This window comes from Mixophyes fleayi, chromosome 1 (assembly GCF_038048845.1).
Source record: "Mixophyes fleayi isolate aMixFle1 chromosome 1, aMixFle1.hap1, whole genome shotgun sequence".
NCBI classification, from domain to species: domain Eukaryota; kingdom Metazoa; phylum Chordata; class Amphibia; order Anura; family Limnodynastidae; genus Mixophyes; species Mixophyes fleayi.
Genome location: NC_134402.1, coordinates 66,336,523 through 66,348,352, shown reverse-complemented (window position 1 = coordinate 66,348,352; position 11,830 = coordinate 66,336,523).

The window sequence follows — 11,830 nt, the reverse complement described above, 5'->3', positions numbered from 1 at the left end:
AAAGAATGAATATCATAGTGCATTGTTCTTTTTAGTGTGATAACACTTATGCTGCTATTCACTTATTGGTGGCACTGTCTATATATCAGCAATTCTGTTTATTTGGGTGCCATTTCCCCCATTGATCTATTCCATTTCAGCTCCAAGGATATATCAGGATAGATATCCCCTATTATCACTCTACAAGATTGTTGCCTATCCTACGTGTATACCATCATAACAACAGCAGTTCTGAGAAAATATTTCCAACATCCTCACAGGCTTCATCCAGTTGTTGTCACTTGGTGACATTCAATAAATGGGAATGTTCATGTTACATATATGGGTAAATGTATCAAGCCGTGAGTTTCCGGCGGGTTTGAAAAGTGGAAATGTTGCCTATAGCAGCCAATCAGATTCTAGTAATCTTTTATTTAGTACATTCTAGGAAAAGGTTAACTAGAATCTGATTGGCTGCTATAGGCAACATCTCTGCTTTTCAAACCCGCAGGAAACTTGCAGCTTGATACATTTACCCCATAGTCTCTCATAGATCAGTGTATGAAATGCCCACCATTATTTTCTCTTCACTTACCAATATTGGCTTAAAATATCTGCAGTGTGACGACCTGCATTGACTCACTCTGATCGGAAAGATAAAACATAGCATACCTACACTCAATGTAGCAAGGGCAGCTTTCTCAGCTATTGGATTATACATGTTGGACCTCATTACCTCAGACTGAAGGCCTGGACATTACTCTGTCTCCAAAACATTGGGAGGAAGAGAACGACAAAGGCTGAGTACACACTACAGGTTCAATATTGCATTAGTGTGTACGTTCCCAAAGCACATTGTATCATTTGATTTGATCTTATAACCGATCTAAAAATCTCTATAAATCATGGAACGAGGCCGGGCAAATTCTGCAGTTTCTATGCACTCACGACCAGCAGTGTAGACAGATCTCTACAGAGTCATGATCTTTTCAGCACATAGTTATGACAGATGAAGAGCACAGATCTGAAGGTTAATCGTGTAAAACGTGTATAGTGTGTACACATGAATCGGCATGCTGATCGGGACTTCAGCCTTCTGTAAAATCGTTAACGATATCGCATCGGGAGACATTTTCTGATGTGTGTACCCAGCCAAAGAGTATCAGGCCATTGGTCAGGATTAGACTCATCATAACAGTAATCAATGGAGCATCAGCAAATCATTCTCTAACTCCTCGTTGTTCTCAGACCAGAGAACCAGAGGATCCTGCTATGACATATTCCTGAGTTTACTCAACAATTTGGGATTTTTGCAATTAAAAAAAAATCTAATTTTATTCCCTTCATCTCTTAACGCAACAATAGAGAAAACCTAGACTAATACTACACCAAGCGGTCCAGCACAGCCCTCACTAAGATACACTGTAGAGTGGGAGAGGGGGGTGGATGTTCTTACTCACCTCGTTAAGGTCAAACTGATAGATAAAAAGCTTCCTGCAGCTGCTGCTCTGGCACACGACATGCACAGAGAACATACTTAACAGATAAACATGTCAAACTGCATCTTCTATTACAATTATCTTTTTTTTTAATCCGCCTCTACATTAGCCCTTACCATACAGTGTATATAGAAATCAGTTCTAAAATAAGGAAAACAAAGTAGGAGAAGTTAATTCAGGTGTGTTCGGGGCCAAAATGACTAGTTAATCCGTACACAGTATTCCTGGGATTAATCAGACATGCCGGTGCTGTCATTGGAACATCGTATTCGTTGAGCTCCAAATAATCCTGATTGCAAATTTACTCTATCTGTGAAATTCTGTCATCCGCAGGTGTAGCCAAACTGGTCACAGAGGCAGTGGCTTGGCAATTGGGATGGCTATATGTGCCAATGTGTGGTCTGCACAACTCCAGACCACAAGGGTATACAGATAGCTAGATTGTTTAGGTATCTCCATTTAAAACATACTTATAACAGGCTTTGACACAGCTATTTTGAATGTTACACTTGCGGAAAAAAATATCCCAAAAAAATGACCTTACATTTTTATGTTCTTCTTACCTACATTTCCTCTATATGAAAATAAGTCTGAGTTGTCCTCTGTGTAGCCTAGCAGAAGGTCTGAGAAAGAAATATTGTATAGGCTTTTTATCAGTTTATATAATGACACTATTTTCTTGCATTATCCATTACATGTTCTATGGGATTTAACTGTGAATTTTAGAAACTTAAATTGGACTATTATGTAATGACCACTAGGCCTATTGCAATTTTCCACGACGTTCCTCTTCATCCAGCCCCAACTTCCTAATTTCTTGTATGTGCCAAAATATAGAAATAATGGTTTCTAAGCAATTTTGTTTAAAAAAGTGGAATTAAGGTTTCCGCAGTAGCTTATAGCAGGGAGGAGACAGAGTATGAAGGAATAAAAATTACTTCCTGTTCCAGAGATATTGGTGCTGAATTATCATTATGGGCAGCATGGTGGCTCAATGGTTAGAACTTCTGCCTCACAGCACTGAGGTCATGAGTTCAATTCCCGACCTGTGTGGAGTTTGTGTTTTTTCCCCCCGTGTTTGCCTGGGTTTCCTCCAGGTGCTCCATTTTCCTCCCACACTCTAAAAACATACCAGTAAGATATTTGGTTGCTATTAAATTGACCCTAATCTGTCTGTGTTTGTGTTTTAGGAAATTTAGACTGTAAACTCCAATGGGGCAGGGACTGATGTGAGTGAGTTCTCTGTACAGCGCTGCAGAATTAATGGCGCTATATAAATAGCTAATGATGATGTTTATTATATTATTGTTTTTTTAGTGCAATGCAATCGGGATATTATGCATTATATAAAATTTTGTTCAATAAAATGTAGTTCAACAGTAAACAAAGTACTGAAATAATTAACAAAAAATATTGTACAAACATAAACCATATTACAGGACATAAAAGAAGAATTTACAAGGATGCACATCTTGAGATGGGAACAGACTGGAAGAAAAGATAAAAGAGGGCCCTGTTCCTGGGAGCTAACATTCTAATGGAGAGCAACAAAGCTGAAACAGGAGGGACAGGTACAACATAGAGTTAGGGAATTAAATGGAAGACTGATAGGCTTCGATGAAGAGGTGGAATTGAAGACATTTTCTAGGCTGGGGAGTGCATTCCATAAGTGGAGAGTGGCACAGGAGAAGTCTTGGAGGTGGGTATGGGCAGTCAAGGAACAGGTCGATTACAGAACGAGGAGGGTGGGATGAAGTGAATAAGGAGATGAGGTTAGAGATGTAAGGGAAAGAGAGATTGGTTTAGAACTTTGTAGGTGATGGTGAAGAGTTTGGATTGGATTCCCTAGGACAGGCTTGGCTAACCTGTGACACTCCAGGTGTTGTGAAACTGCAAGTCCCAGCATACCCTTCCAGCAATAAGCTGTCATATATTGGCAAAGCATGCTGGGGCTTGTAGTTTCACAACACCTGGAGTGCCACAGGTTAGCCAAGCCTGCCCTAGCATATTGAAAGCCAGTATAAAGATTGGCAGAGCAGGAAGGCGTAAATGAGCTGGGGAGAGGAAAACCAACCTAACTACAGTGTTCAAGATGGATTGAAGCAAGGAAAGAATGGTGAGAGAAGAGCCAGATAGGAATAAGTTACAGTTGTTGAAGTGGAATATTATTAAACAGTGGATGAACATTTTGGTAACTTCTCTTCAACCACTGAGACTAGGAATAGTATAGTTGTTTGTGCTCAGACCAATGTTCCTCTACATATGGGAATGGGCAGCTTGTATTGTTTTGCCTTCCTCGCTCCTCAGCGTCAGTCCTCATTGGTTGCTGACAACTGGTAAGTCTAGAGCCCAAAGAAAGAAGCTGAAAAAAGTGGGGTAAATGGGTAGGGTCAAGGGGGGAGATAGGAAACAAATGTACTTGGCTAATAACATAATCAATTTAAATCCTAAAAAATATGCATATTTTGAATAATAGAAATTAAAATCAGCTCTTTCTTTAATCATAATAACAGTACTTTTCAATTATTAACCCAAGTTCTATTATTCATATAATTACTTAAATTGTTGTCTTTTTTTTTTTGCGTGTTAACTTTACAGGAAATGATCTGAATCAGTAATTCCATTGCGTGTGTTATAACATCTGAGGAAACAGGTCCCTTGCTGTGCAGAACATGTGATTAGGATCCACTGATGATTTGTTTGACTTACATGTATAAATTAAGCAGTGTAGCTTATCGGTAATGTTCTTTTGTATTTCTTATCTTTAAGTCATGGCTTAAACAGTCCAAACAAATCTAAATATTTTACAATTTAATTCTTGTTTGCTACATAGTTGCAGCTAGAATTGGAAAGCGATGACTGATTGACCTTGTTCCGCAGCTTGTATGAAAGCACTCAGCTAACAATATAATGTGTTTTTATCTACATTGAAATAAACAGTTATGTTCTGTAAATATCCAGAGGTGTACAGAACACATCTTTTTGGCTGAAATCCAAGTTGTATATATTTGTGAGTGTAACAAAGTGCTATTGCTTATTAGGAGAGTTTGAGATTGAATGGACCTTTAATACTTGTGCAAAAAAAAACGCCCTCTATTTTTCCATTTCCAAGATGAGCATTGCAATTATATTTTCATCTATATTTTAAAATGTTATAAGTCTTTTCAAATCTGACTCTCCCCCTTATAGAGTTGTAATCAATGTAATAAACTTCTAGTTTGATTTTATGTTGTTTTTCTTTAATATTTAGCTTATTCAGAAAGCTTTACCGTTCTGCAGAGTAACAAGATTTGTTTGCATTTTGGCTACTGACATGAGATGCACATCATAAATCTCTCCATTATACAGTACCAGGTTATGCCAGAGAGGTCTACAGAACATTGCTACAGAACATTATTCACATGTAACACTAGAAGCAGGAACATCAGTCTTGGACGTGTTTTTGCAAAACAAATACAATGCACGCTGAAGGTTCCATTTCTGCAAAACGTACAGCAGATAGGATTTCCTTCACACTGATTTGTTCCCATTAATCATTTCCATTTCCTGTCCTATCACATGACATCATCTGCCCTCATCACTGCACAGATCCTCTAATGCTGCGCAACTGGTGAAAAAGGGACGGCAACACCTAGTTTAAAATGGGACACTTTGACCCACTGAAGTTATACATTTTGCTATGGAGAGCCTGAGGAGAAGATTACCTGTGGCAGCAGATAATCATATCTATTAGACAGCTCCTAGCACCTGATTGGTGGATTGTTCCAGCCATTCACCAATGAGCATGCTTGGAGCCACATAGTTGTGGGCTGCACAATTCATAGCCATGTCTGGTGGACGAGAGGCAGGCAGAGGATGCTCCACAGTCATTCTGAATAAAACTTGTAATTGTGGCTCCACCATGAAAAATGCGGCACGGACCAAAACAGCTCCAACTGTATCGGTCCGTTTAACGCAGAGAGAGTCTGGAAGTTGGCACTAAGCAATACATCATCTATCAATCCACCTGTTCCATCTTCTCTTCACATTTAATACTACTCCAGATATGCTTCCAGATATCTCTCAGCCATTCCTTTCTCCCTTTTTCCTATTATCCATTGCAGACATTTGAACACTGCAAGATATGAGGAGGAGAAGGCTAGCGTAGTTTTGGAGCAGGTTCCATCTTGCAATGTGATGTTTTGTGCCGTGCACATCCACGATCACATCGGGAAGAGAGCTAGTCATAGAGGTACAGTATATTAGTGTAAAGTATTCTGTGCTGCTTATTGGAGAACATGACATGCAATAAAACATGAATACTTGCATTTTATTATATTGTATGAGCCACTGAGGATAAACCTACGGTCAAGAGAGCATTATCTGTACCTTATAAAAATTGGAATCCTTAGTCCCTGCCATAGAACATAATGGATGGATAGACCGAGAATAATAAAGTACATCTCCCAGTTCAATGATCCCGGTGCAGAGTGAAGAGTTGTTGAGCAGATAACAGCAGCAAACTACTATCATGTCCAGGACAGAGCCAGTCAGTAAGTGATAACAGACATTATCCACCACATGTATCACCTGTTGTAGCCAGATGGAGAGACTGAGCTGTCTTATTCACTCTGAGAGAAGACTTCACTGGGGGACTTCTGTTCTTGGTATGTTTTTATTAGACATGTAACAACAGGTACAGTAGTTTATAGTTCACTGATTTACGCAGTTCCTGCAAATCCATTTTTTATTTCATATCTGGTACATACTGGGAACCTCTACATAATATTAGTAACTACTTTCAGGGGAATAGGAAAAATTATGTGTTATTTTCCACAGCATTTTCTCATAAAAACTACTCACAAGGACCAATCAGAGAGGGGCATCCACCTCCCTTGCCGCTCCGGAGGCAATAATTAATACACCTTCACCGTGCGCCCCAGCTGTAACTGATGGCTGGGACACAGCGGCAGCAGAGAGAGGGGTGCATCTTGGCTGCCCTAGCAATGGACCGGACGCTGTGGGGTGACGTCCCGGCTGCCAGGTTAACACCCGGGACGTGGCCAGCAGGATCTCCAGTCAGACAATTGAGGCGGTGGCTCGTAACAGCCAGAATGCTCCCTATTTTATCATCATCATCATCACCATTTATTTATATGACGTCACTGATTCTGCAGCGCTGTACAGAGAACTCACTCACATCAGTCCCTGCCCCATTGGACCTTACAGTCTAAATTACCTAACATACACATACAGACAGAGAGAGAGAGACTAGGGTAAATTTTGTTAGCTGCCAATTAACCTACTAATATGTTTTTGGAGTGTGGGAGGAAACCGGAGCACCCAGAGGAAACCAACGCAAACACGGGAAGAACATACAAACTCCACACAGATAAGGCCATGGTTGGGAATTGAACTCATGACCCCAACGCTGTGAGGCAGAAGTGCTAACCACTTAGCCACTGTGCTGCCCATTTTATGGTTAGTTAGTAATTCATCTGTTCATTTGTTCATATAATCTCCCTAGGTTACTCTGTTACCACCCTCTACACAGCTAACACAAGACAACAACCCTCTGACCAACATTGGTACACACACAGCCCACTCAGTACTTTTAACTTTGCATTCTAGCTGGTCCAGTGTGCAATATGATGTAGCACATGCCCTTATGTTTCAAACTCCCATTGTCCCATAGATTGTAAGCTTGCGAGCAGGGTTCTCTTACCTCTCTGTCTGTATGTATTACCCAGTATTGTTATATTAATGTTTGTTCCCAATTGTACAGTGCAAGTGTGAATAGAGATGAGGTTGGAGATGTTGGGAGCAGTGGACTTAGCGAGGGCCTTGTATGTGGAGGGTGAGGAGCTTGAAAAGGCTTCTGTAGGGGAAGAGTAGCCAGTGTAGGGTTTGGCAGAGGGGGGAGACAAATAAGGGTTAATCCCTTATACTATAAATAGACCTCAAATGTATCCAGCCCAGCACTGAACAACCTGGGGTTGGTTGTCATTATGGCAGGAGAACCTCTGTCATGTGTCCCACTGATAAAGTGCCACCCACCTGGGCTGGTTTGCCTAGTGCTGGTTATGTGAAAATCAGGGGGACCCCATGCAATTTTTTTCCCTGATTTTTACGTCACCAGCAATAGGCTGGCAGCACTGGGGTTAATAGTACCCGGACGGGGGGACCCCACTCTTTTTTTTAAAAAACTTTTAACTATTTTTACAGTTGCCGGGACAACATTTAACAGTTGCTGGGACCTCCAGCTGAATAGGCAGAACAGTGCAACAGTGATGTGTTTACTAATCTCGCAGCTAGATGAGGACAACACAGGAGAGTTTGCTAAACACGGGAGTGTTTGACATTCCAGCAGATCGCCAGAGATTACCAGCGATTTTCAAGATCAGAGTAAAAATCGCAGTTTAATACATCAGGCGACTTTGGGACTAAAATCGCGGGTTATCACCGATTTTAAAACGCTGAAAAAATTGGACCTTGATACATTTACCCCCTGGCCTTTTCAAAACTTCCTGCATTCTCTTAATTGGCTAATTGCCTGTTTTCAAGCTATTCGCTTTCCAGGGATCTCAGTGCATCAGTTCTCTGAAGTTCACCACCTCTCAGTTGGTATCATGTGTTACCTGTTCCACGATCAAGACCTGTGTTATTATTGCAAGAACCTCGTGCCTCATCATCGGTCCAGTTCTCAAGCTATTCGCTTTTCAGGGATCTCAGTGCATCAGTTCTCTGTGGTTCACCACTTCTCAGTTGGTATCTTGTGTTACCTGTTCCATGATCAAGACCTGCGGTATTATTGCAGGAACCTCATGCCTCATAATCAGTCCTGCTCTCGGCTATTCGCTTTCTAATGATCTCTACGCTTCGGTTCACTGCTGTTCACCTTAACCTCTGCATTTATCGTCCAGTAGTCCTGCTCCACTCCAAGTTTCCATCTCACCCTTCTTTAATCCCCCTTAGAGGACCGTGACCTGCAGCTAGAGAGCAGCTAAGTCCATATTCCCTTGCAGGTGTCCCTGGTGAATACCTCTCTACCGTTAGACTAAGCACCTCTCTGGGGTGTAAGTCTATCTAGAGCAGGGATTCGAGGTCTACTACAAACTCAGGCTCCGTGACATAAACCTAGCAGCGGCACTGAGTATAGATCGAAGATGTGCGAGATGGGAGTGGGGGAGGCAGGTAAGGAAAAGGTTACAGTAGTCCAAACAAGAGATGATCAGAGAGTGGTTGAGAGATTTGGTGGCATACTGGGAGAGGAAGGGCAAAGCACGTGTAATGATGAGTAACTGGAAGCGGAAGGATTTGGCAAGAGAATGAATGTGGGGTGTAAAGGAGAAAGAGCAGTCGAGATTGACACCCAGGCAGTGGAGTTGGGGGAAGGATGAGATAGTAAAATTGTCAACAGTGATAGAGAGATTGGAGGGGGATGAGGTTTTAGATGGAAGGAAAACATTGAGTGTCGTTGGGATAGAGGTGGAAATGGAGGTCGAAGGAGCTGATGAGTTCACCCAGGGAGGAGGTGTATAATGAAAGAGTTAAGGGCCAAGAACAGAGCCCTGTGGGACCCCAATCTGAAGTGTGGATGGGGGAGGGAGAGGCAACTAGAGGTAGAAACAAGGAAGGAGTGGTTGGCAAGGTAGGAGGTAAATCAAGAATGGATGGTGCCGGAGAGGCCAATAGACTGGACGGTGTGAAGTGGGGAGGATGGCCCACGGCGTGGAAAGGCTGCTGAGAGTTTACACTACTCCTGGTAATTTCACTATTTTACAGCACTTCCTGAGTGCTGTCTTCTCTTATTTAAGTTGTTCCACCACAGCTAGGTGCAAAGAATGGGGAAGAGAGGAGGCCCAGTCTGTGGAGGCGCCACTAGGGCCCTCCTTCAGACCAACCAGGACCAATCGGAAGAACTAGGCACTAGTGGACGCAAACCAATACTCAGGGGCATAAAAGGGAAAATTGGTCCAGAAAACAAGAATTAGGCAAAAGGAAGAAAGGAAGGACAACCCAGAAAGGCAGAGGAGAAAAAAAGAGAGGCAAGGAAACGGAAGGAAAGACAGGGTGAAATGGAAGGGCAACACGCTTATCTCCAGTCCTAGATCCTAGAGTCAGATTCATTCTCAACTAAGTACTTTTATAAACTGACCCTTGACCCTCCACCAGTGACACTACCAGTTCACGTACTGGTACTGGAGAGGTACAAGTTAGTTATGAACACAACCATAGCTTTTAATTTCCCTAATGCTTAGTTCAGTGCTCAGTTCTTAAACTAGCAATAAAAGAACAACATACCTAGATATCAAGATCACTTCAGTAGCTGTTTAGTGAAGAGTTATGCAAGTGCTACAAGCTATAACAAACAAATCTGACAATAAAGCAGGAAGGAGCTGGGAGCCGCAGGTAAAGGCTCAGAGGGCCACATGCTGCCCTAGAGCCGCCTGCTACCCATCAAACTGCTAGTGAGTATTGTGAGGCTGTTGTCATACTGATGTGTGGTGTCAAACACATCTCTATAGAAAACAATGTTTATACATCCAAATTGTTAAGAAAAAAGTTCCAGAATCTACAGACAATAAAGTGAGAATTAGTATAAGTGTTCTTGTGATTAGTGTGTGAATACTTTTTGCTTTTCCAAGAAACAAAACCCCATTCTGTTTGGTACAAACTTTTGTTGTTAATAAAAATTTTTTACTATATGACCATAGTTCATCTGAATGTGAGTAAATCTGAAGTGCATTGGTAAATAAGGACAATAAAACAACGATTTAATTGTTATTTGGTAAATTAGAGAGTAGTTATTTATTATGAAGTAGATAGCACCCATTGATTCTTTGTTTAAACATGGTGCCAGATATATGCTACAGTGCTTGTTGAATAGTTTCAAAGGACAGTGTGTGATGGCCTTAGGCTAGTGACTGACACACATTCAGTAATTGGAAACTTTGTTGACCACTTGAAATGAGCAAACAAAGATGTATTAAGAAGAGTAATGAGGTAATTAAAGAAGTTTTCCAGCAATAAATGTGAAAGGTAATATTCCAGAAAGCGGATCTGTAGCAAAATACAAACCTCTGGAGCAAACGTGATGCATTTACTGTCAAACTTGAAATCGAAGGCCGTGACCGCAGCGTCGTCAGGGAACTTTATCAGAGTCCTTCCAGACCAGCTGACATTTAAGTGATTGGCAAAATATTGTGAGAGGAGCGAATAAGTTTGGTCCTTGGGACACAGCATGCAGCCAGTAGAAGTGTGATATCGGGTGTCTGATACCTCACATTTGCCAAATAGTATTCATTCCCCTTTTATATCCATCCCTGTGTTTTCAGCTTAGAGTCCTCTGATTGTATATAACACAATAATATGTTATAATGTACATCAATGAAAATACTACTAATGCCTCTCTAACCTATCTGCTGGTGAGCTGGAATTTTCAGGCTACATCAAACTTTAATAAGACAGAAGCAGGCTGTTAAAAATGTACATGTCCTATAAAGTCTCTCATGTGGTCTGACAAGTTTTGTCACTTTAGACCAAATTTGCAAACAAGTGCTGCAGACATGCAAGCTGCCCAAAACAGCTGCCAATCCTGTGATCTATCAGCCTTCAATGACAACTCTTAATAAAAAAAATGTGTAAAAACGTGCCAGTCTGTATGGTCATTGGCTGATCGCACAGATTCTGACTGTTCAGGCTGAACCTTGGATCTCCACCTGCAGCATAGAAAAAATACTGTAACTAATTACATTCACTGATAAGAATATAGAATGCCCCGCATTCATTAGCAGGAACTTGTCATCTTAACCATCCAATACTACTAATGACTTCATATTGCTATTCAACCAAAACTGTCTCATGCAGGACAGAGGGTATGTATCTATGTCATTGGGCAGCATGGTGGCCAAGTGATTAGCACTTCTGCCTCACAGCACTGGGATCATGAGTTCAATTCCCGACCATGGCCTTATCTGTGAGAAGTTTGTATGTTCTTCCCGTTTTTGCGTGGGTTTCCTCCCACACTTCAAAAACATACTGGTAGGTTAATTGGCTGCTAACAAATTGACCCTAGTCTGTGTGTGTGTGTTAGGGAATTTATACTGTAAGCAGGGGCGCACGGAGGATTTTTAAGCAGGGGTTTCCCCTCCACCCCCCATGCGCGGCAGCTCCATTTTGGCAGCACTGTACTATACAGCAGCCGCGGCGCTGTCAAAGAAGCGTCCGCAGCGGTGCTGTATACAATACAGCACCGCTGCGGACGCATCTTTGACAGTGCCGCGGCTGCTGTATAGTACAGTGCCGCTATGTAAGGCACTTTTTTAGCGGAGGGGACCCAGAAACCCCCCCTGCGTGCGCCACTGGAAAGC